Below are 26,913 nucleotides of genomic sequence, written 5' to 3' on the forward strand. Positions count from 1 at the left end.
AAGTACCGAGTAACCTTGGTAACAAGCAGAGCTGTGCCCCAAGGTACTCTCCAAGCCGATGGCCCCCTGCCTCCTGCCTGCGCCTTTTCTCGCTGCTTTATTTACCTCAAAGTTGCTTATGATTGAGCCAGTTCCCGATTCCCAGCAAACTTCTTGCTGGCTTTGTGGCCGGCGAGTTCACTGCCCGATAAAATAGTGGCACACCCGAGGGATCACTCAGAGGGTCAGAGAGCCCAGCTGGCCAAGGCCACAGCAGGATGTTGTGCGGCTGAAAAATACAGAGCGGTCTTGGGTGTGCTGTTCGGGTTTAACTTTGTAAGCATCAGCTCGTTTTAAATAGTCTGCCTTTTTATTTTTTATTTTTTCTTTGAAAAGAAAACTGTTGCTGGAGGTGTTGTAATAAGGGAAAAGATAAGGTGTTTGATGCAGCACACGGTGCAAAGCTTGGGGTAATGAAGGAACGGCTATGTTTCGGGTCAGCCTGAGTTCAGGCAGCAAGGTCTAAATAGCTGCTGGAATGGCACCATTTATCATTTCATGAGAGAGAAGGTTTTGGTTGCTAGACCAGTTTATCTATGATCTATGTACCTTTTGAAATCACACTGCTTTATTTACCTTAGCAGAGTAGAGGTTTAGATATAATCTTAAATATTTTTTTTAGTACACTATGAGTTTGGGAGTGACCAGATATTGTTATAGTATTATCTTGAAGCGTGAAGGTGTGGAAACACTGTAAAGCAAGGTAAAATATCTGAGACTGAGGTAATGCCTTTATGTAGTCTTCACCTGTCATCGACTACTTCCTTGTGGTGTTGGAGTGGGATATAACCGTATGGCATTCTTTATTGAGGCAAGGTTTTTTTAAGCTGATAGGAATTATCCTGTATTTGCCATTGGCAATGTGCATATGTACGTATGTATGTGTGGCCAGTTGATGTGAATCAACAGATGTGCAAACAACTGATCTGTATGCCTAAGCTTTTACTGCAGTGATATGTTGTCATATCACTGACTACTGGCAGTACTAATACACAGGTTTTGGACTAAAAGAGTTTAAGGTTATAATCCAGGGAATGTACAAAAATACAATGAATTGATATACTTCAAGGATGTAGACTGGGAAAGCTTTTTGACAGATTTAAGTAACTCTGTAACTCTTCATCTGTAAAGAAAAAGGGGGAAAAGTAGAGCTATTGACATTAGACTCTAGGCTACTTTTTGATAATGGTTTGTGCCACATGAAGTCATCACAAGGTAAAATTGAATCACTTTCCTTATTGAATCTAGTAGCAGAGAAATTAAAGATAGAGGCAACTGGGGGGAAGTGATTAATATAGCAGAATAAAGGAGGATTTAAACAGAATAATTAACATAAGAGAATATACTTGCTTGAAGACAGATAAAAATGGAAAGTGGTGCAGGGAAGAAGGTCAGAGTTCGAGTTGCATGGCTGCAGACACAGTTGGTCATAAAGAAAGGCTAGAAAAATGCCATAAGCAGTGGTTCTGGGGTTTGATCTTGTTTTTAAAGTATGCTTTCAAAATAAGCTTTCAGCAATGTCATGGGATTATCTTTTTGCTGTCATGTGTATGCACCATTCAGCTGCAGCTTCCCATATGTGCTGGAACTGTGTGAGCTGGGACTGGGGACAACACAGGAGATCCCTGCAGCAATCAAGAGGAGAGGAGACTAGAGATTTGAACGACTATTATGGCTGAGAAGAAGGAAAATGTATCAGCACATTTGGGAAGTATTTCAGATGGGGCACAAACTCCCCCCTGTCAGTATCTGCCCTATAACAAAACAGATTTCTGGCTTAAAGGCTTGAGGCTGGAAGAAGAGAGGTGATGTGCTGGCATATAACTGTGGGTGCTTCTCTAAGAAATTTGTAGCAAAAAGCTTAGGGAGCATGCCAGGTTTATTTAGTAAAAATGACACGAGGAAGGAGGGAGGAGACCTGCGACACAGAATTTTTCAAAAAGTCCATAATTTTGATTACCGAATGCCTGCCCTGAAATCCTACCTGGAGCAATATTTTGTACTGGATAATGAAGTGTGTCAAAGTTTTTAGGGGAGAAAAGATATTCTTACACTACAGTAAAAGGTAAATCAGTAAAACTACACTATATAGCAGAATTTTTAAGTTAAATCAATAACCCTACACACTAAAGTAGTGCTTTGTAAGCTAAAACTGCTCTACACATCATACTAATCCTTTGAGAGTGTAGAGAGTTTAGGAGATTGGTTATACCATCTGCAATATCAGTAAAATACAGTATTAGGTTACATATGCCTACTAAGGCAGGCGTCGGTAAATAAGTATGTGATATTAAAAATGTGACACTTCTAAGTCGGTCTTTGATAGTGGAATGTGTGTATTGCTATGTTGCATTTACCTTTCTGTGTATGTGAGCTGAGTGAGAATCAGCCCTCTGGTGGAGCTACCAGGCCTCTTTAAGCATTTACTGGTGTGCGGATCAGCCTCTAAGATTAACGCTGTAATAGGAACAGGAGTTGGAGGGCTGACATTAGTTTCCAGAGGTCTCTGGGGTGACTTATCTATAGCTAGAGAGGCTGCATTTGCCATTAATTTTTAAATGGTGAATGAGCTGGGCTGAATCCACTCCCTGCTCCGTGCTGCACTGTCCTGGGGATGTGTACTGCAGGAGACTCGGTCCTGGGCGGGCTGGCAAGGGGCTGACTGCTCTCTTCCCAAAGGGTTTATTTCCTTAAAAAGGGAAGGCTGGGGTTTCCTCTGCGTGCCCGGGGGAAATCTAGAGGGAGTGTGAAATGAGTAAGTGCATCCTTTAGCTCCGGTGTTGACCAGCCACTGGCGTAGTCTCCTGGGAGGACAAAGCACCGGCTACTTCTGTGCTGAAGGATGTGGTATGCGGAGCGCTGCTGGAGAAGGCACACTCATAATCTTATGAAGACAAATTTTGTTCAGGTTTTACCTTTTTCTCTCGACGCCTCTGACCCTCGATTGCTTATGAGCAATTCTTCCCCGCTCCTGGTGCAGTACCTGGGTAATGGCAATGAGGCCTGAGCACCAGCCCGCCAGGAGCAGCCAGCCAGCTCAGCCTGGTGTGAGGATCTCCGTGCCATGGGCCTGTGCTTAGCATGGTGGAGGTCCTGGCCCTAAAGCCTTGCATCCCAGCCACCGCCCACGTGCTGGCCCGGTGGCCCTGGAGCTGTGCTTTGCCGAGGCCGGGTTGCTGCCTCCCACTGCAGCTCCTTTGTTTTCTTCTTTGCCTTACCTGTGCGTTTTGTTTGCTGATTCAGGGTAGCCAGCTTTAGCCAAATAATTGGAATTACAATTCTCGTAATGGGTTTCTATAGTTTAAGTACATGCATGCAATAAGAATTGTCTCCTTTATTACTCTCAAAGGCACTCACCATCTCTGCGTCCCCCGAAGGGTTATTGGCATTATATTTGAGCCAATTATTCTTATTTAGAAAATTAGACTTATTCATCTACTGTCGTATTTAGTAAGCAGGGTTGGTGATTTTGCTCTTCCTCTGAACTTCTGCAGCCTACATTTGCTGAGCTAGCTCTGGGAACATATGCGCTGCATTCCTTTTTATTTGGTGGGCCTCAGAGTCTAAATTGGGACTTTTGAGCTGCTCTTGAACACTGGGAAACCATATGTGGCGTTGTGTTGTTTGAATGACATTCAAAACCAGAGGGTTTGTGTAAACATGTCATTTAAAATAGAGCTCAGCCAGTGAAAGAATATGTAGCATTGTTCAACCTGTGCGTGAGCACACTCTGCCGTGCCATGTACAAGAAGGATGAAACTGGGAGAAGAGCACTGTAGCTTTTCTAAAACAAGAAAGATGAAAATAGGAATAGTCAAATAAACAAAATTCTAAGTTTTTTTTTTCCCCATGTATACTTCCTCAAAAACTTTTTATGAAGTCAAGCTGCCATTGGATAATGGGTAAGGTCCTTACCTGGATTAGTAATCGTTTCAGTTCAGGAGCCAGCTTTTAACAGAGGGGTGGAGGTGACCTGGGACATCTCCATCCAGACTGGTGCTGTTCCAGCGTGTTCCTGAGAGAGATGGAGAATGAGACAAAGGAGTGTCCTGATGACACCCCATCAGGCAGGATAGCTGAGGTGAGGACATGCTGGGTGCTGCAGAATGGCCTCACATTGCAGAGTGACTGGAGGGTGACCCAGCAGATGAAATTCAGTGTTGATGAATGCAGAACAGTGCAGAGCAGGAGAAAATCCTAAACTGAAATACACAGTGATGGAATCTAAATTATCACCGGGGAAGAAACCTTGGGTTATAACAATTGTACAAAAAGCCTGCCGAATGTGCAGGAGGAATAAGGAAAAAAAAAAGAAAAAAGGACTACTGAATGCTAAGAATTATTGGGAGAGGAATAACGGACAAAACTGAAAGATCTTTACGCTACAATATAAGTGTGTGGTGCACTTGACCATTGCATCCTTACTCCTTCATCTCACAAAGATGCAGGAGAAGGGGAGAAAATACAGAAAACATCAATAAAAGATGTGGGTGACTCCTGTATGGAAAACGGCTAAACTCTTGGGGATTTTCAACCTCCTGTCTGAGCAGGAAGAAAATGAAGGGCTGTAAACTCTCAAGTGGCATGAAGAAAGCAAATGGAAAATGACTGTTCACTTTCCCATACCGTGGGAGCCAGGCAGCCTCAAGCGGATGGTTAGGTGACAAGTTTAAAACAAGCAAAAAGGACTTCCTATAGCTGTGAAATTGCCCAGGGATATTGTAGATGCCAAAAGTTCACGTGCTGACAATGGTGTTTGGACATATCCCTTAAAAAAACTCTCCTGGTGACTCTTGTGTACAAAAATGCAGAGACTGTGGGGAGATGGGAAGGCCCAGAGCTTGGGAGTCTGTTGGCACTTGCCAGAGGAGGAGAAAGGATAAATTATGAGCCTAGATAGAACAGTTGACTTCCTCAGCCTCTGAACTGATCCTGTCTGGCTATTCCTGTGTAATTACACCCATCCTATGGCAGGTATTGTCTAAGCATGTAACAAAGAAAGCTGCTGCCCTGAAAAGTCAGTTTGAGTTTTTTGGAAAAATTTCAGTGGGAGTCCTTGCAGAAGAGAGAGGCAGAAGATTTTTTTTTTTCTTAAAGTTGAGATGAAGGAAAATGCATACTAGGTGAAGTCCTAATTTGTGCAGATATTCTAATACTTTCAGAGGGTCTTTTTATCTTAATACCTGTACAGAGGACAGTAGTATTTCATGTACGTAACAGTGATGTTGATGTCTGGCAAAAATCTGACTATTGATCATCTTTGTGTCCAGGCACTTGCTATAGCTTTTCAGAGAGACCGGAATGCAGCTGGCATGAATAAAACCTGTGCATTGAAACACCTGATTTTCTTTTTATTGAGGGTACTGTGATGTGTGCAGTGTATGTGCTAAATACGTTGCTTTCTAGTTGGCTCTCCATGTAATGTTGGATTGCAACAGACTGCTCTCTGTCACACCTGATGACTAAACCTGTCTCACCCACGCCACGGGAAAGTACTGGTGCATTGAGACTTCTTAGAACCAAGCTTTAGGTTGTCCTCAGATTTCAAATCTCCTGTGCGCTTTTTTTAATATGGCCTCTAACTCAAGAGATACAAGCACAAAAGGATTCCAGGCAACAATTCATCAGATAAGTATTTATTTATTTAACTCAACCTATAGAATTATGCTGGCAATAGTTTCTTCAGAGTTAGACTTTCGTTGAGCAAAAGACTGTCTTTTAAAGACTGTTTTCTCTTTTTCAGGCATCTGCACTGAAACATTCTGGATTTCATTGGGCATGGTAAGAAATTCCCTCTTAATTACAGAAAAAAAGAAAAAGAGCTGGCTGTTTTCTTTACCTCCTCATACGTTCAAAGTCGAAGTACAGCTTCAGAAACTAGATGCATTTGGTTTATATTGTGCATTTTAAAACAGAAGGGAAAGATGTAACTAAAGCAAACATACATTGCAACCATGTGGGACAGTGTTTACTACTGCAATACCTACAAGTGGGTTAGAGTTGGCTATAAGCTGGGGCTGGGGGCCCAGCAGAAATTGTGGAGCATCTGTGTGTGTGATGGAGATAAAGGTTTTGTTGGTGGTATTTTTTTTAAACTATATATAATAGTCACTTTTTCAATGGCTTTAGTGAGCATACAGTTGAATACTTGATAATATTGTAAAGGTAGCCCAGCAGACCACCGGTTACCAGAGCATGGACAGGCCAGGCAACTGGGGAAGATGCACTGTTCTGTGAGGGAAAAAGCCTGTATTATTTGTAGAAACTGAAGCATCAATAGATCTAAATGTTGCTGAAATACGAAGTAGTTCAATCTCATTGAGACTAAGGCTTTAGTCTTGCTGGCACAGCTGTGTCAGGAAGGGATTTATTATATTTTTGTCATCATTGCTATGCTAGCAAAAGCCCTAATATATATGAAGTTACACTAGAGGAAAAAAGGATTTTTTTCTCAGACGACTTAATTTGCTCATGGAAATGATGTAAAACTGTACCTGCAAAAGGTTTTTTTTTCCTAGTGTAAATTGTCTATGCTTGTATAACTATGGCAATAAACTATTACAAGAGTCTTACAAGGACTTGCTGAAAAGAAATAATCTATCTGAAGCTAAAGATAACAAACAATTCTCAGTATTAAACTGGCTAATTCTTATAACTGGAGATGGTATGTGAAAAGTAAATACCAAATCCAGGGATGCCACAAGTTCTGTTTTTTTTTTTTTTTTTTTTTTTTTCGACCGTTCCTCTCAACATGTGCTCATTTTTGCCTAAAGTTCAAGCTGAGAAAAATTCAAGACAGCATCATGCTGATGTTTTTACCTTCCTGGGCATTTATTGTCTCTGAGGAAATAGGTAATACTGGTGGGGCTTGACACAGTGCGTCCCAGCGAGCCTGGCTTCTGGCCCATGAGGAGTACCACTTCCTTGGGCAGTGCTGAGGGAGTCTCTCTTTCAAGACTGCCTCCCACATCTGTATACTGGGCTTGAAGCCAAGGCTCTCTTCTGTAAAGAAACCTTGCTAAAATTTCTCATTTCATGCCCCTTTATGGAGAGAGAGAGTGTGTAAGTGCAAGAGAGACAGAGAAAGATGTATGTGCCAAGAGTGTTGAGAGAGCATGGCAGAGAAGGCTCTTGATTTCGCATTTTTGGGGACAAAGGGGCAGCAGGGACAGAGAAGGCTTTATATTAATTAGCACTGTATTTTCCATCCCTTCCTCCCACCTCAAAAGTGATAAATTCTCCTCTCCCTCTTCAAAATGCATCTATTTTTTTTAGACAACTGTTTATGTTTGAGTCCTTTGAACTAGCAGAGGCATTTGAAATAAATGCACTTTTAAATGTGCCTCCTGCCTACCTCTGTCTCGTCTGCATATGGACACTTTAAAGCATTGAAGAATATGTCTTACATATCTCAGGAATATGCTAAGTTCACAGTAGTGGCACCCAATACAGCTTTATTCTTCCCTCCCCCTTAGAGTACAGTGTGATAGCTGCTGTATTATTTGATAAACAATCACCAATTAGTCGCTCCGTTCCCTGCTAATTCAGCAACTGCTCTCCAGGGCCTCTGGGCAGCTTGTACGCCAGTTCATGTGCTCACCCCAGGTAGCTCTGAACTGAAGGAGTTCCCTTAATTGTTTTTGCTGTTGTGTCTGTTTAAAAGGTTTTACGGCGCCTTTCGGTAAGCTAGGTGGTGTATTACAAATGCATGCTTGCTGTCTTAACGTTTTCCCAGCAAGCCCTTAACAACGTGAGTAACGTAATCCCAAAACATGATGCTATGTCAGTCTTTTCTAGTTTGGGGTACTCATGGGTGTCCTCCTGGATAGCCCCACTGCCCTGCTGTACACCTAGATAACGGATAAAACAGATCTCATTCGCCTCCTTATCACAGAGCTGTGCAGGACAGGGAGCCAAAGTAGTTTTCCATACTGATAGATGTTGAAGGCTCTTGCAAGTCCTGTTGGGCAGCAAACTGAATGGGAGAAGTTGTCTCTCTGCTAACATTGCTCCTTATTCTTTTGTCTTACAGGCGTCTGGTGATGACTGAAATCTGCTGCTGAAGCAAATTCTAGAGGAGGTTTCAGAGCTGTGACTATGGCTTCTTTGCACATAAATGTTATTGTGTGTTTGTTTGAACGTGGTAGGATATTTAATGTATTATAGAAATACATTTTCTACATCCAGACTCAGTGTCAGTATCACCATAGAACCTTTCTTCCCAACATATTTCCTTCATTTGAGCCTTAAAAATTAAACAAAAAGCCCACAACAAATCAAAATAAACAAACAAAAAAAGCACACCCCCAGACCTTGAGAAAATGTAATTTCCTGTGAAACATGTACCCTGCTGTCATCTTCTGGGGGAAGAGAACCTTATTGTATCCACTGTTGTTGTAAGTGAAATATGGTGTACAGCATGCTAAATAACTGCTAAGTCAAATGTCAGTGTGAACCCAGAAATCCTCACTAGAGGAAAAAATAAATATTTTTATTTTCTCTAAAAGCTTTCCTGTAAAATTCTTCTAAGGATGTTCTTCATGAGACAACACAAAACAAACAGATGGGCACCCCCTCTTCATTTTTCAACCCGGTGACAGGACTGTTGGGACTTTTGGCCAAGTGCTCTGAAAATATTGAGTCTATAAAAAAGGAAGCCCACCTTGTTAACGAAGGATATGCCTCATCTGTGTTGAGCAGGAAACTTGGATATTAGATGTTTCTATTTAAGGTCACACTCTTATCCCTGTATTGTTACTTCCGAAGAAGCTGCGAAGACAACTGATACGAACCTTCACTGCTCACAAGGCCAGGGCAAAGAGTTGGACAAAGCTGTTTAGTTAAAGTAGTTCCTTGTTTTATTTCCTTTCCTTTCATATGCAATGACATCTTGCCTTTTGAAGTACGTGCCATTTTTTCTACATTATATTACCTACGCTTCAGCATGTTCATTCTGATTTGTATAATTATTTTTTTCTTCTACAACACTCTTGATTTTCAAGTATATATATATATATATTTCCCAGCCTTTCAAATGGGTTGTTTGGCCTCTGTATACATAATTTTCTTGATTTGTATTGAAGATTGTAGAAGAAAGCTGATAACCTCAGCATAGTATTTGCAGTACAGTGCGTCATCATGTAACCAGACTAAATAGCAAGGCATTATTCACAAGGAGGTGAGGTTATATTTGCTGCTGCTAAGTTCTTAGCTGTTCAGTCTTAACACTGGGTGTCCGGGTTTCTTTTTATGGAGTGCCTGTTTACTCTTGTATATTTTTATAGAGTAAAAGGCTGGTGGGGAGAATGAGGGTGTTATGTGCAGTAATGTTATAAATAACATTGGCTCTCAGATTATTTGCATTATATCTACTTGCCAGAATGTGTAACATTAAATAAATAAATAAATGAAAGTCTTATTTAAGAAAAGAAAAGAAAGAAAAACAAACAAGAAAAACAACCACACACGCACAAAACAAAACCGCAGCACAATGGCATGGATAAGAGATCTAAAGGAAATGCTGGGGAATATATTTCATGGGGAGTATTCCCTACCTAGTTAATAACCCAGACAGAAGATGGCTTACTCCTCCCACAACCTCAGATCAAACAGAATATTAAAGCCTTAAAGATGCTGGCGTAAGGAAGAAGGAGGGTTACTCAGCACCCATCATGCTGAACTGACAGGCAAATGGGGAGCATGCTGGGAGCAGAGCCGCTCTCCTGACTGCGAGATGGTGACTCGAGGGTGAGTGAGATGAAATACAGCTGTGATGGAGAAGGGGAGGCAGACACGTAGGGCTTGCTGTTCTTCTCCTTTCGCTCTGTGTGCTGTATAGTTCGGGGTAAATAAACAAAAAGTGCTTACATCTGAGCAACATTTCAATCGGCGTGGTGGTAATTGGTTAAATAATGAGACATTCTGCAACACTGCAAACTTGTGAACAAACGAGGTGTGCAGGTCAGGGATCTTGGGCAGAGCATTGCCGTTCCTCCTGCTGACCGTGTGAGTGCTCACATGGGACAAAGGCGCCGAGGTCCCGGCCCTGCTGCTGCAAGCGAGCAGGGAGAGCAGAGCAAGTCAGGGAAGGACTGAGTCCCGAGGAAGCAGCGCTTCCGTTGTGAGGGCTGTCCGACAGACTTCAGAGTGTGGCTATGCATGTGATTTTTTCAGTGCTGAAATTTCATTGGGAAAGTATAATAACACCAGTGCCTCCTTGTAATTTTATGGCATTTTTTATTATGGCTATCATTTACAATAACCTTTATGTCATGTTGGCCTCTAGTCTGGCTTCAGTAGTTTCTGACTCCCTCCAAGATGATGGAAGTGAAGTTGGACCATTTCATACATGTTAAGTCTTCTTTTCTCCTCTCCTTCCTTCTCCCCAAATGGTAGTTGTGTCAGTGGTATTCTTCTGGCTTGTTCTTTCCCTGTGTCCATCCTCAGAGGCACACAGCATCCGCGTTACCTTTCCTCAGGGTAGGGTTAAATACAACTCCTTGACATAGCTGCCTCCTCAGTGCAGCAGAGATCGTGGAAGATGGCATCCTGTTCATTTTTCCTGTTCTTCATGCGCTCCTGATTCCCGTCCTCTACCAAAACGTCAAATTCCTGCATGGCAGCCATTTGCTGCTTAGCTACTGGGCCTGGCCATTACTCTTCTGGAAGACGGCAGTACAACACCTGGAGGGCTGTAAGGCAAGAGGAGTCCTTGAAGGACTTCTAGAAGAGCAGGGCACATTTGGGATCCCAGAAGTAATACAGAAACAGCAGTGGCCCTGCACGGGTGCGTGGCAAGTCTGGGAAGGAGAGCAGGGCACTACTGGCACTAGCAGAGCCCTGGGAGAAGAAATGCTTTGGCGAATGGCTGTGACTCCAGCATGCACTGCCGAGTGCTCCAGCAGCAAACCTCTGCTAGACTGATTGGTCCCATATGCTAGAGGACTTTGATTTGTGGCTGGGTTTAGCAGTGATCTGAGGTTTGTGTCTCTTCAATAAATTCTGCTGAAAACAGAGCTTTGCCTGTGAATCAACTACAGGCATAGTTAGCTAATTCAGTGATGTATTTAAGTAACACATTGCATCTGGACCTGGCAACCAACTTGAAATCCTCATTTAGAAACAATAGTAAAGTACCAGAGAGATTATGGCATGATGTAGTCCACCAGCATGTATTTTACAATGCGAGCTGACGTCTCAGTGATCTCCTAGAATGGAGACTGTGCTGGAGGAGCTGTGAGTAATTGCAAACCAAATGCTGTGAGCGGCTGGTCTGTGACAAAGCTCTGGACAAAGGATTTCAGCAACTACGATGCTGTGGAGTCAGAGGCAGAATGCTGTTATGGCTGCAAGCTGGGGAGCAGGGGAAAAGCAGAGGGTTAGCCTAATCTGCTGAAGTAGAAGGAGACTGAAGTTTGGATTTGGACATCTGCAAATTGGCTGAGATTCCTGTTGTTAACCTGTTTGTTGCTGGTATTGAGGGAGGGCTGGAGCAGTAAAATAGCAAAATCTGTAGTGGAAACAATTATTTGGTCTGTTCAGAAGCAGTACAGGCTATGAATGCTTTCAAAGAACTGTAAAGTTGCCCGGAAAATGGGCAGAACAGTGGTGGAGAGAGATTGAATGGAAGAGGTGAACAACGCAGGTGAGACTGGCTGGGAGGGAGAGCGGGAGCAGTCCTGCGGGATCCAGAGGAGATCAGCGGGGACACTTACTCAAATTACAGCCGTGATCAAAACCCAACTGCAGTATTAGGTTGCTTATCATTCAGGAATGTTGAGATATTGAATAACTGGGAGGGTATCATAGAGCTTTTTGTGTAAAGCCAGTGCCGGAGGTCTCAGCTAGAGCACAGTGTGCAATGGTGGCCTCCCCAGCTCAAAAATGACGTGGCTGAAAGAAGGGCATTAGGAAAAGGGTGACAAGAATACTCAAGAGCCTGGGAAAACTCCCGATGGAATAGAGGCCAAACCTTTTACTTTGGAAGATACAGAAGAGTAGAAATGGTACAGTGTGAAGGATACTAAATATGTTGGAGAGGAGCAGTCAGGAACATCCCCTCTTCTCTTACCATGGCACAGACCCGCAGGGACACTGGATGAAACTTAGCAACTGTTCAAAAAGATACTAAGTGGGGCTAATCGGGGAGGTGATACTAACATTTGAAAATTCATGTCATAAATTCAACTTTAATAAGGTTTTAAGAGGGGGAGAGGATGGGCTACAGCAGCAGTCCTTACAAAAGCCTAACTCCTGACAAAAGTGCAGCTTCAGAGGGGCTGTTGCTTAGTTACTTCATGCTCCAGTTTTTAAACTGTTACTTGAATTTTACCTGATTCATCCTTCTGAAATCCTGTTTACATTCTATAAGAGAAGTTAATAATTTAGTGTACTGTGCTCATTTATCCAAAAAAAAAAAAAAAAAGCCTTTGATAGAGATGTCTAGTGCTTGTGCTATTACAGTGCCATTCAGCTACTGTGCAACTTCCACATTTACAATCTCTTTTCTAATATGCAATATTTCATGATTCTAATTCATGTGCTTTGGAAAAAAAGCTGTGCGTTTCATTGCTTAATTAGCTGGCCTAAAGCCACTTGCTTAGGTATATACGAAACAAATGTGTGTGTGGGGGTGTGCTCGTATGAATTTGTAGAGAAACATCACAGGGTGTTGTTCAGTAGGATGCAAAAAGAACAAGGCACATTTTTTTCAGTGGCTTTCGTGACCTCCTTCTTTCAGAGGCCTACGTAGATGGCTCTTTCCCCAGTGGGTCATAGTTCCCATCACAGTGTCAGAAGGATGACTGCTGCTTTGAGAAACTGTTCATCTAAGAACTGTTCCTCATCCTTTTTCCCTTCCTTTCCCAAATATTTGGCCACTGCTCTGGGTCCACACGCTCCCTGTGCCATGGCAGCGCATGAGTTAAGTCTTCCTAGAGGCATGATGCAGCTCTAAAGTGACGTGGCTGTTGCTGAAACTTGCTGGAGAGCATAGAAGCTAATGCAAGGCCTTAGGTATTTTGGCACTTCTTGGAACACAGATACTAATCTAAACATCCATGTGCCCTTTGTATTGATTTGAAGTATATGGAGACATCAAACAGCTGATCTCTGGAAAGATCTGTCACACAAAGCCTTCCCTCTGCTCAGCTTGCTCTAAACAGCCCTCGCGAAATTAGATATATATTTTTAAATAAGGCGAACAGAAATTCTGCAGCCTGATTATTCCCTCTGACAGATTTTTCCTTTTTTTTTCTTTCTTAAAGAAACATGAATAAATTAATTAGATTTTTAAATGTAAATATTGTTAAGGACTTTCTCAGGCTTATGAGGAGAGAAGTGTTTATTTTAGAATGGTGTATTTTTTCCAGATAGAGATCAATTACTAAATTATTCATTTCTCCCCTTTCTCCATTTTATTGCTGGTCTCATTCCTAGGTAGCTGCAATGATTAATGGGATGTGCTGGGTTAATACCTTGTGTTTGGTTACTCACATGGTAGAAGCAGCTTTGTGCTAAGTTTTTAGTGTGGGTGCAAGATTGGAAGATATTTTGAAGGCGGCCAGTTGGCCATGGCACTTCCACTTCTCTCAATTTAGCCATAAATCAATTGTGAATGATTTTCCCACAGTAATTTTTCATACAGTTTGAACTTGCGTAATGAACATCCCTGTCCCGGAGTGAAACTGTGATTTTTCTAGATCTTGTTGAAGACATGATCAAGATTTATGAAGGGTGACGATGTAAATCCATTACATTTTCCCTTCCCTCTTTTGTTTGCCTCTCCACCTCTTCTCTTCACCTGGCTCGCCGCTTGCTTCCTTGCTTCCTTGCTTCCTTCCTTCCTTCCTTCCTTCTTTCTTTCCATTTTTTCCCCCCCACCTCACAACCCAAGGAACTTTAAAACATCCACAGCTATGACATGGCAGTTGGCTCTTACATCATGACAGTCATGTATCAGTGACTGATAGCAGGAAACTGCAACAACCTAAACAAATAAAAGATGGTTCACGTCAAGTAATGTTAGGGTGTAAGCGACTTCCTACAGTTCTGAACATTTTTTTTCTTCTTAATCTATTGCAATCACTTTTAATGTTGCTTGATATCAAAGTACAGTTCTGCTTAAAAAAGACATTTGTAGGAATGACATTGTGGGGTCTTAGATTCATTTTGTCTCTTCCCTTTTTTCTATATCAAATGCACACAGTTTGAAAGCAAAAGGGTACTGGTTTTTGTGTTGTTGTCTTTGTTTCTTTTTTTCCTGGCAGTTCCCAAATCTCCCCTGGACTATGACGCTTAGGCAGAGTCATTTCTCCCCCTCTCTCCCCCTCTCTCCCCATCTTTGCCATTGACTGAAGTGAAGCTGCCAGTGTTGAGTAACCTCTTTGTCTGCTGGTGGTGCCCTTTGCACCACCACAGCAAGCCCACTTGACAATCACATTGGAATACAGCATTTGTCTATTGTGTAATATTCTGCAATATCGTGTTTCTGTCTTGCTTGGTTGGTAGATGTAATGCTGAATTACAGCTTATTTGACCTAGGGCAGAGGACTTTTCCTTAACAAGGTCCAGCTAGGTCTTCAGAGACATTTGTCAAGTCGCATGTTAATAAGCACCTTTGTTTTTTATCCAATAATAAATACACACACAAGCAAAATCATTTGTCTGTAGTCTGCCTGAAATTAAGTTGCAGACTGTATCTGGCCGTTGGTCCAGGAATTCCTTGTTCCTGTATTACAGTGTCTGATAGTAGTTGAAAGAGAGATTTTTTTGGAAATCATTTTGCAAGTGACTCTGGAGAGACAATGAATGTAAATTCTTGCAGACTTACAAAGACTGCAGTCGGAATATTGAGTGAAACTCAAAGAGCAACATAGCGGTTCTTCTTTACATCACAGGCTTCAGAGAGTTAGTATTCAAAAGAATGTGGGAAATTGGGTCATTTTTGTACAGTAGAGAAAAGATCTGAGGTTACCAACTCTCTTGCTGTAACGATGCAGGAACTCTAAGTCTGGATTAGCAGGAAACCTGAGCAGTATTTTTCTCTGCATTTAACATGAAAATCAAATAAATTTTATTTAACTCAGGGAATGAAATTCTGCCACTATTGAAATTGATGTCAAAATTTCCATTGGCTTTTTTGGGGAATAAGATCTCACCCTATCAACATAAAAACAAAGTGCACTCTTTAGATCTTAAAGCCATTTATTTCTGTCAGAATATACTTGTAAGATTTTTTGGAATATCTTGTTTTAAGATTTGCAGTTTACGTTTCTCACTCGGGATTATTTTTTTCTGCCTTTTAAAAATGGCTAAATTTTACTTTTCAGTAATTAACACCTAGATTGACACCTTCAAAGAACTGAGGGTCACACAGAGGTGGAGTTAATTAGCATCAAGTAAATACGTACTCACTATCTTTCCTGCATGGAGTTTGAATTTCTATTCCTCTTCCCTCCCCCTTTTATTTTTGGTGAATAATACAAGAGGGAGTTGTTGTAACAATTTTATAGTCCCTGAATAGTTTTCAGAGTTTATGGGATAGTATTTTATAACTACAGTCTGTAAGCAGTGGTGTCTTTTGGAATGGCCATGAAATGTTATAGCGGAGATTTCAAAAAGACAAGGTCTTGGCATAGGTTTCTGCAGGGAGAAAACATGACTTAGGGCTGGTTTGGAGCTTGTTGCATGCCAGGCATGGCCCTAGGGCTGCCTTGGATTGTAGGCTAGTGGGTCTATGTCATCAGATAGGAATTAGTGGATATAAGAGTGGCCACAAACTGGCCACTGTGAGTGAAAGGCCAGGTTGCCCATGCCCTGTCTGCAGCAGTAGAAAGTAGCAGATGTCTCAGTGAGCTTATGCTCATATCTTGTCCTTACATTTCGCCAGACCTGGGAACTTCCCGAGGGTACTCTAATAGAACAGTAGAAAAAAAAAATAACGAAAAAGCGACATCTCCTAACTTCTTTCTCCATGACAGGACTCTGAAGAAAGTCCTCCTTTATCCTGTTTTTCACAAAACCTGTGTCTCAGCAGTCACACTGTTAGAAATTAGTGCAACCTGCAGACAATTCAGCTGGCACTATTTTCACATGGAACATGTAAATAGTTAGTACGTAAGTGACATGCAAGGAAATCTGACTGGGAACATGCTAAAGGAAAATCAGGGGGTTAAAGAGGGTGTAAGATAACATGATGCATGGCTTTTACTGCTTTTACTCTTAATTATTCTTGCTGGTACTTTGCCCTTCCAACATCTCAACATGCAAGATAGACCTACTTTATCTGGTGTGAACGGCTACTAAGTTGGATGTTCATTTCTTCTCTTTATATATCTGTTTCTTCTAACAGCCCCAGGCCAACATTTTGTTAGTGTAGAATTTGCCCAGGAAAATAAAGTAAGCTTTGGCAAGGAAAAAAATCTGACAGTATAATAGCTGTGTAAGTTTAAAGGCATAAATTGATGGTTCACATAAAGATTATAAGACATTTTGGTTGCAGGCTGTTAACCATGCTGCCAGTACATTACAGAAGTCTAGCTTGCAGTTGTCAGCATTTCAGAGTTTTACCCACTAATTCATTACTTTGTTCTCATTTGGAAGATGTAGCATGCAACTACAGTTTCCTGCATTATAATTTTTAGTATGCTTAAAAATTGTTACCAAAAATGTTGTGTTACCCCAAAATACCTGAGACTCCATTCCTTCGGTTGAACGCCGACACCAATTATAAAATTACTTGGACGTTCAGTCGGCTGACAAAGCAAAAGCTACGTCCAGATTTAAAGGCCTGATGAGAAGTCACACTGGAAAATATAATGCTTTGAAAAATACAGGCACCTCTTTTCCTATGCATGAAACCGAACATAAAACAAGGTATTGCTGTGTTTGTCATATGAAAAGATGGACTCTTCTGTATTATCTTGTAAAACATATTTTTCCTCTTTCTAAGAGGAGCAGATTAAGACATTTGAACACCTCAGCTAGACTTCTTAGAGGTTGGCTGGAAGTTACAGAACATATGGTGATTTGGGTAAACAGAGAGCCACTAAGAAGATATTTGAAATCTTTTGGAATATATAAGCCAATCAGATCCCCACTGGGATCTGACACTATTGCGTGGGGCTCAGATCATGTAACTAGTGCTTAACCAGACCTAAAAAGGGAAGCGAGCAGCCTGAGCTAATTCTCTGGGTTTCCTCTGCAGTCAATGAGTTAAGGAGGGAAATTCATTGCACTTAATTTAGATGTTTGTGCAGGAATTAAATGAATCTTCAGCTGCCCGTCTCCTCACTGATTAAAACAGGAGTTAGCTGGTTAGTTTAGATAGCATGCCCTAACCTGGGAATAAAGTCAGCCAGGTGAGTCCCATGCCAAATACATTACTCCCCTGCAATGGGGTGGTCAAGGCGGAGCTGTCGTCAAATAAGCTACTATTTGTGTCGAGCCACAATTGTCAGCTGCTGCAAATTGCATGGAACCTGCTGTCTGCATCACAGAAATAACGTTCAGGGTGAGGGATGTCCAAAACAGAGGGCAGGGAATGGGTTCTGGGGGTTGTTTTTCAGGGAGCCAAGGGGCTGCAGCATCTGAAAACTGCCGGGAAGCCCAGTCCGTCGGGTTGGAGCTGGCAGCCAGCACTGAGCCTAGCAGCAAGGCTACTTGCTGGAGAGGCTGGAGCAGATGAGTTTAGCACACCCTATTCCGGATGGAAGTTCATGGGCTGTCTGTTTTGCTCTGTTGAAAAAACAAAACAACAACAACAACAACAAAAAAAAACTAAGATGAAGGAAATACCCAGTGTTTGCGCTTTGCTTTCTGTTTAGCCAGTGGCACTAAGGCAAGGGCTTGAAGGGACTGGGATTTCACGTGAGGGGTGCAAAGGAAGGCTGCTGATGCTTGTTATAGGGCAGCACTGACAGCAGGGACCAGTGCTGTTCCTATTAAAGTAGCACTCTCGTTGACTTCAGTGGCAGATGATTTAGGCCTATATTGAAGCTTGCTGTTACCAGAAATTGAGACAACAGCAGTGGATGTTGTGTTTGGCTGTGGTGTGTTTTCAGGACAAACAGAAATTAGCAATATTTAGAATGCCTTGATTTTTCCCTCCCTTTAAAACTAGCTGTTTCTAACAGCAAGCTGCATGCAGGAGTCCTACAGATAGTGAGATAAATACTTGCACGTTTTCAAGCCCTCCCTTAGCAGTAGGCTTGCAGTAGAAGTTTCCAATTGAAGCAGTTGTTCCACACTGCATCTAGAAAGGCACAAAACCAATATGTCAAATGAAACTATTTTTTTAGCCTCTCTTTCTGATGTCTTAGACCTGTCTTAGAGTTCTGGTACATCATATCATGATAAAAGAAATGCGACCTTGTTGCTTTCCCTCCGTCCGGTTTAGCAGGTGCTGGGCTATCTTCACGGAAACGCAGTGAGTTCACCTGCTTGCAGGATGTGCCACGGCTCAGGCACAAGGGGCTACTCTGAAATGGGCTGGTACTGATAGCAAAAGTCATCTAATTTCTACAACTAAGGTGAAGGTCTGCAGTGTATGCATAGCATGCTTATCTGCAATCTTGATGGATGATGTTTTCCTCCTGGACAATTGCTTGAAAAGTATTGTACTTCTGGAAAGTGCTTCTCTAGGGAACAGTTATGTTTAGCTCACCAGAAATGTGATAGATCATCAAAAATCTCATAATACCCCATTTTAAGTTTGTTACATGCACCATGCTTTCTCCTTTGTCTGTCACCAAACCCATCCCTTAACCTGAAAGGAAGATAAGATGCTAAATTCACAAGGACTTTATGGTCTTCAGAATTTGATGCATATCAGCTCTTTGGAGAAGTTTTATGAGAGAGAAAGAATCTGGAGAACAAAATAGCTGATGTGCCACAGATTATGAAGACTGTGTAAAAAGCCTTTCCGTTACATGTATAATATACAATATATATTTTTCTCTTTTTATTTATCACCTTTTCTGAAAACACAACAATGTGATCAGCACTAAAAGTTTTTTTATGTCATTTATTTGGCAAGCTAACACGCTGCCTAATTTCTTGTTTCTTTCTGGGATGACTTTGAAAATGGCAAAAAGCCAACCTCAGAAGCAGCTGATCTTGGCCAATATGTTAGACCCTCTCAGTTGGACTCTAGACTAGAATACGGCAGAGATTACTTTTGTGTTGCTAATGGATGATTTCTTAGTCATAGCTCATAGACAGATTTATTTCTGGCCTGTCTAGAATATTTGACATTGTGAATAACGCATTGCAGCTGATATGCCTTGAAGATCTTGTAAAGATGTAAGCAAATGATATGGATTCAATCCAGCTTCAGTGACTGAACCTTAGTGCATAGCTGCAACTCTTCCCCTGGTATTCTTTGTAAAAAAAGCTACAAATGCTATCCTCTCTCCTGCCTTGGTACAACTACTATGAGAGAAACTAACTGTACCATAGCATGTATAGGCATCGTTGCACCCAACAAAGGAAATACAGGACTCCTGACAATTCCCATGGCTAAGCTGAAAAAATACTCAGCTAAAAGAAAATCAGGCTAAAACCAGACTCTGGCAAAATAAAAAAAAAAAATGGAGAGAAAAAGCTAACATTTCCAAGACTAGACAATACATAACATCATCAGTTGCCCATGAAACTATTTCAAATATCGCTGGTGTCACGAAAGATGTAGTTATCTCTCTTCCCCTTCCCCATCCCTTTTTCCTTTTTTTTCCTCCTTAGATCATGGACAATCAAGTAGCAATTACTCCCAAAAATATTTCCTCCCTCCTCTTTGCAGATTTTCTACAGACATAATATTTTGATAGTGTTCAGACGTCTTCAGCTCAGGTTACGTTCTGTTTTGAATTGAAAATCTGGTCTCTAGGATGTCAAACTACTTGTTTAAGTTCTCTGCATAAAAGGTGGCCATCAATAATATGCTTTGATCACTCTTTTGTTTTCTGTAAAAAATGGGATTAGGTTGTTAATCAAGCTTTATAAGGCTTAGGTGAAGAAACTATCATTCTTTTTATATAATAACCTACAATAGCATCAAGCATTCATCCGCTGGGAGGAATGAAAATGGAAACATAATATTCAGATGTCCAGCTCTCAGTTTCATAATTGTCTTTTAGAGAGCAAGCTCGCCATAAATCATCCTGAAACTGCTTTGAATAATCCATCTGTCCTTAACAATAATTCCCCTAGTAAGAGGCCAAAGTTGTCCTTAGCCAAGGAACTGAAAGGAGACTTGTGAAGCTGGAAGTATGGGCTGGTATGCACATTTCTGGGTCAGCTTTACCCAAAGGATCACTAGTTTTCTGTTCCTTCATAACACCTCAGAAGGTGCTATACTCCAAGGAGCTTTGTGTTACCTGTTGCTTAAGTGAGTTTTATGTGGTAGATCAAAAGATCATGTAAAGGTGTAGTTGTAGCTTATAATGATTATTTATTAATGCTGTCGTTCATATTACATATTTCCTTGCCATTCTCTTTCCTTGCCATACCCCATCAAAGCATAACAGATTCAAATAAGCAAACATTTTAAATACATTTGGATGATTTTAAAAGCTATATGATTATATTCTGAATCTTAATTTAACACCCTTGACTGAGATAAATCGAGGTTCTTATCTTTTTTCTCTCTTTCCTGCCTCTCTTCCTAACCCTCCTCCCGCCCCACTGAAACATGCCCTGTAGTTAAGTGTTGGGTCTAGTATAAAAAGGCAAATGTTGAAGAGTGAAAAGAACCCACTAAACTATTAATGTTAATTCCAGACTGTAATGGAACAAAAGCACACAAGGGATTTTTCAAAAATGTGTTATTTTTGTGAATGAGCTTAATTTTTTTGCCCTCATCATGATTTCACTGTAAACAAACAAGCTATTAAATAGGTGATTGAAATGAGATGTCCCTCACAAAGCCACATAGCATTTCTGTTCCTTGTATGTATCTCTCTTGTATGATCTTTGCCCTACGTTGTTGCTCTTGTTGCAACACACATTTCCTAGGAGCAATGCGTGAAGTTTCCCTCCTCTTGCAAAAAACTAAGCATATTTTCATTAATCTTGAGTTATTAACTGGTGATATATAAGGAACAATTTCTATTACCACTGAATCCTAGAAGAGATCCATTGTGGAAAGCTGTTCAAAGCCCAGGGTGAACTTTTCAAAGGCATGTGCTTTTATAGGGAGCTGGAATCCTATCATCCCATGATGTGTCTTTGAAACTCTCCCCAATGTGCCTAAGACCATGTGTGTGACTGTGTGCCTAATTTGTGAGTAGTCGTAATGATCATACAGTAATAGGCATGCAACTGAGCCTACGTTTTGTTCCTAACTCCAAGTGCCTTTAGCTGAATTTTCAAAGAGGCTGAATTCTTACATCTGTTACTACTTCAGTGGAGCTGTAGGTGCTCTGGGACTGAAAATCAAGTTAGTGACATACTGAAAAATTAAAGCTGAGGTACATACGAGTCAATCACATATCTACTGTTCGTTCATAAGTCAGACTTACGAACCGGATCTTTCTGAGTTTAATGGAGACTACTGACATAGTCTTTCAGGAAGACTTTTCAATTTGAGAACTTCCTTTTTCTCATCTTATCACCCAAAATTCAGCCTTACCTAATAAATATTTTCATTCACCAGTCATTACTCTTATTTTATTTATTGTCTTAGTCATCTGGTAGGTCCAGAGCTTGGTGGATGTTCCATTTTCTTTCTTCATACTGCATGTTTACTTGCAACACTTCTGATCTTGGTTTCAGATGGTCTGTAGGCTAAGCCATTGTTACATCCTCTAGGCTGACATTCACTTTTAATATGTAGAAAAAAAAAAAAAAGAATAAAACTTGATATTCAGCCTGAGTCTGCAAAAAGTGTTTTTTCCACTAATATTTTTCGTATTTTGTGACTATTCATACATGTTCACTCTTATGCACATCAGTCATTCAATTAACTTGTTGGAAATACTGGTATGTACAGTTAAATGGGTATCTTCGTTTGCAGGTAAAGGCACTTTCTTTGATTTTTTTTTTCTCCAGTTCCAACCTTTATAAATCATCTTACACTTCAAAAATATCATGATGTTGGCTGAAAAAAAAAATGGGACTCTAAAACAAAATGTGCATTCTTTTTATTTGCCTTCTGGTTTTTGATCTTTTATCTTCAGCTTAGTGATGTTTCCAAAACTCCCCTTTTCAATAATGAAGGCTAAGAGCATCTGGGTTTTTATTTTAAAGAAAAAAATGAAATCTTTACAGATACCTATGATTGAAGGAACGGGACTTTGAGAAAAATACCAAGTGAAAATACACAAAATAAAAATACAAGATAGAGGTAGAGAAACCTTAGACAGAGAGCAAACTAAAAGTATAAAAGAATAACTTTTTAGCAGTTCAATGCTTAGAGTCTCTGAAATAAAGACCCTTGAAACTGTGTGAGTCTTTAAAACAATGCAATTTCAGGAGTCTCTCAACCCTGCAGTGCTTAATTTAGACCCACTATCAAACAGATCTGAACTTCTCTTGAACAAGAACTGAATGTCTGGATTCTTACAGGCACTAAAGGATTATTGATGAGTAGGTGGAGGAATTTTGTCTTGTTTGGTTATATATGTTGGCATTTTTCATTGCAATAGCTGTACCCATTTGAAATGCTGTCTGCAGCCACCTCACTCGAGGATGAATTTTCCTGCCCTGCATTTGCCTTTGATTCTCTTAGAGCACCCATCAACTGTGAAGAAAACAGCAGTGCTTAAGCGTAGTCTATTCAAGTACATTCAAAATATGTTATTTTTAGCATTATTGTTAATATGAAATATTCCACCAACCAGCTGGAATTATGCAAATCCTAACACATGCGTTCCTAACTAATCTGCACTCTTGGATGTACTCTTTACATTCATTTCATTTTATGAATGTCTTTCCAGCATACTTCCCTACAATAGGAGATTGAAAAGCCTGCAATTTTCTTCTTGCCTGATTCTCCCATTGGGTTTTGTTCATATTCAGAAAATAAATTGATGTCTTTTTTTTTTTTTTTTAGTCCAGATTGAGGAAAAAATCTACCTGCCAGCAGAGATGAGTGGGGAGAAAAAGGAAGGTTCTTGAACTGCAAAAAGTGCATTCTTCAAGCAGTCATTTGGTGACTCACTGTTTGTAGTAGAGGTAATTAGGGCAGTCTTGGAAGGACCTCTGAAGGTCTGAGAAATTTTTCAATAACTTGCAGTCAAGCCAGATGCTTGTAAGCTCCATCACCTTCACTCATATCACCAAAATACCATATGTTTCAGGAAAATTCATGGATGAGAGAAGAAAGAATTGGTGGCTTTGCAGTGTTACCTACACTGGTCTGTTTGTGGATTGAGGGAACATAGACATGGCCTTTGTCATTGTCAGACCAGTGTTCTTGCCATGTAGATAATGTGCAGCCTCTTACTCTTTTCTCCTTCCTGCTATGGGCAACTGGCATGTCAAAGGAAGTTTATATGTGTGTCCTGGTCCTCATGTGTTTTTGCTTCCCCATTGATTTATGGGAGCAGGCTTTCAGTTCCTTCTGGGGTTTTATAGCCATGGGTGTACAATGGGATTCTGTGTGTTCACAGTCCACTTGCTGCCAGAACAGCTCTGATTTTCTTGCCCTCTAGCGTTTTCAGTGGGGAGTAGGAGGATTTGTCCGAGAGGTGAACAGCCTAGTTCCACGCTTTGAATTCCTGTGGTTAAATGACATTCTAAATCTTTGTTTTATGCTCACCTTGCACCTTGTCTGTTTTAAAGCTTTCTTAGAAAACTCATTCAATTTTAAAAACTTATTTACACCTCTAGTTCACCTTGTCTCCCTATAAAGGTCTTTTCAAACCTGGTAACTTCAATAATTTGTTGTGTCTCTTCATTTTTGCTGAACTTGTTATTTCCAAATTGAATTGGTACAAGCTTTATTTGCTGCTGCTGTTTTATTTTTCTGCAATGGAAGATAAAACACACAGCATGATAGGATTTTTCAGGCTTTTTCTGACTAAAATATTAAAACAGCTCTGATTGCTGCTAGTCAAAAGCTGGTGATACATTTCACATTTAGCCTCCAGGGGCAGAAGTGATCACCCCTGCGTGTACTTATACCCTGCTCAGCACCTTCAGGTCTTCCCCACAAAATCCGTTGGATGATGGGATTTTTCACTGCAAGAATCTTGCCTTGCCTCAGGCTGCCTCTTTCCTTAAGCGAGAAGGGACATTCGGGCTTGTTAACACTGTGCACAAGAGGTTGCTCACTTCTCCAGCAAATCCAGACCTGCAGACCTGGCAAGTTAGTTACACGGTCATCCGTGTTGACCTACAGCTACAAGGGGTGTCAGGGGTGTATAACTTCATTGTTTCAGTCAGTCCTGCCCCCTAACTACTAGAGTTTCTGCTATTTTTTTCAATCCACTTTTAACCTGAATCTGGTCTATGTTTCCTAACACTGTTTTCTTGAACAAATTGAGCCTCCATTGAGCTACTGTTAGAAGAAGTCAAAAGGAAAGGGAAAATCATGCCGTTCCTAGCTCAAACCTTTGGAAAATGTCCCTAAAATTAACCTCTGTTTTGCTAATTTAATATTTATTAGTCTTTTGTAAACATCAGGTGTCAGCAGCTTAGTTTTGGCTAATTCACGTGATACTGTTCATTTGGGTCTTACCGATAAGTTGTATCTTGACCGGAGCACATTTAAATGCTGATTAAAAGTATTCTGGCATTGGACCTATTTCCTCTGGTGTGATGGTTAACCATAACTGTTAACCCCATGTGCTAATAATATAATACCGTGATTGCTTTACAACCACAACTGATTTTTTCTATTAATTCCTTCTACCAATGAGTTTGCCTGATTCATTTGATATGGTTTCTGGCTTCATAATGTTTTGATAGAGTTGCAAAATGTTCTTGTTTAGAATTATTGAAGCCCATGTGACCTCTGTTCCCTACAGGGTATCTCCCGTTATAAGTGATGCTGTTCAGAATAACTTTCAGACTTGCCTAAAACAAGAGTTCAACTAATTACACTCTAAATTTGTAAAGGAAGGGCATACATATCTGTCAAACTCATGGATTGTGTAAAACAAAAACATTAATTTTAGACTGCAGAAACTTAAACATTCAGAACACATTGAAATGAATGAGAGAATAAGAATTTACATTTTGAAGAATACATGCTTCAGGTTAGATAGTTTTCTTAGACAGCTCTTCCTCCCGTAGGTCAGTCTTGTGCTTTGGATGCCTTCATTAAGTTCAGTAGGAAAGAAACAATCATTCATCTGTATCCAAATAAAGACAGTATCTTACTGTACCCTCACTGACTTGAGGGTATTGAGGCACTGGCACAGGCTGCCCAGAGAAGCTGTGGATGCCCCATCCCTGGAGGTGTTCAAGACCAGGCTGGGTGGGGCTTTGGGCAACCTTGTCTGGTGGGAGGTGTCCCTGCCCATGGCAGGGGTGGTGGTGGTGGAACGAGATGTTCTTTGAGGGTCGCTTCCTACCCAAACCATTCTGTGATTCTGTGATCCTGCTAATAGCCGGTACAGTGGTGTCCAGATCATTGATTGGAGCTTCTATATAATATTGCTGTATAAAAAATAAATACCTAGCACAGACTGTGGGTGAGATGTTTTTGAGATGGCAACTCAAAAATCTGCAAGATTAGTATCTTAACATTGACCAAACAGGACTTGAACTTTCCACTCAACTGGCAAGGGATTTCCACCCAACTGGTATGGGATTTCTGGTTTTGCTGGGTGTGTTCCAGCCATAGTGATTTCCTCTATGAGGTTTATATCCTCCTTGTGGTAAACGCTGAGGCTCCAAAAGCACATGCATTTCAAAATGGGAATACAGGCGTGTTCAGCATAAGGCAATACATTTATTACAATCAGGTTTCTCATGTTTCTGAATTATAAACAAAGAATTAGTTTTTCCTTTGTTGTCTTGCCATGAATCAAGCAAAGTTGACGTCAAAGGAGTCATTCAAGGATTAATTTGATTACATACATACATGCATACAGAAAGAAAGAGAGAGAGATGTTTATTCTTAAACAGTGCTGCTTATTTGCCTTCGCTGACAATGGTTAATACTGTATCACTCAAACAGGAGTGGAAGGCTTTCCCAAAACAACCCTCCTTTTTGAAAAATGGAAACCTTTTCTCTGTCTAAACATGAAATCAAAATATGCCCTGAAACAGATATGTTAATTACACTTAAATATATATGTCTATGAGCTGTAGGTTTGGCAAGGTTACATGGTGTAATTTCCCCACAGAGAGAAAATTTCTCCATACAGAAAAATTTCCCCTCATAAGAAGCTTTTCTGCAAAGTACCATTTTTTTTGGTGCAATGGGTGAACTAGGTGTGTTGTTCTTTTATGAAATTTCCTAATCCATGGAGACGAGTTGCCACGGGATAATTATAAATGATATAAAAATGTTTGCTATTGTCTTGTTCCGTCTATAAAATGTAAGCATGGCCTTCACGAGAATCGGCAGAACATGGTGCTCTTTACAAGTCAAAACTGTTCCAGTAAGTCTGACAATAGGGCCGGAGAGATTAAATATATTTCTAAAACATATTCTTCTGCTGCTGAAAGAGTGTCAGAAAGTGGGGAGAGGGGGGTCAGAGTAAAATAGTGAAAAGAAACATTAAGGAGAGGAGGAAAGGAGGAGATTGAGGAGGTATCCTCTTCAAAATGTCCCACATTTCCCTTTGAATAGTAATGCACGCATCCTTTTTCCTGATCTGCTTTGCTGTGTCTGGGCTGTGAAGCAGATGAACCACGTGGCTGCCCCTTACCCACTGACTGCAGCTTGTGAAAACGAAGAGGCTGAGTTGCATCCAAGCTCCT

General features: G+C 40.8%; 1 protein-coding gene and 1 long non-coding RNA gene across 13 annotated transcripts in view; both read left to right on the forward strand.

The window, feature by feature from the left end:
• LOC308189710 overlaps nt 1-8,545 on the forward strand; it is a 36,770-nt gene extending 28,225 nt beyond the window's left edge. For both annotated transcript variants that reach the window (XR_013946529.1, XR_013946530.1), the window contains 2 exons: nt 5,783-5,820; nt 8,072-8,545. This is a non-coding gene — a long non-coding RNA (uncharacterized lncRNA). The remainder of the gene's footprint in view (nt 1-5,782; nt 5,821-8,071) is intronic.
• Nucleotides 1-26,913, forward strand: part of RBMS3 (RNA binding motif single stranded interacting protein 3) — a gene marked incomplete at its 3' end in the record, with an annotated part of 702,635 nt that overhangs the window by 35,330 nt on the left and 640,392 nt on the right. The gene's annotated exons all lie outside the window — the stretch shown is intronic.

This window comes from Anser brachyrhynchus (assembly GCF_964034855.1).
Source record: "Anser brachyrhynchus genome assembly, chromosome: 2".
In the NCBI taxonomy this organism is placed as follows: Eukaryota; Metazoa; Chordata; class Aves; order Anseriformes; family Anatidae; genus Anser; species Anser brachyrhynchus.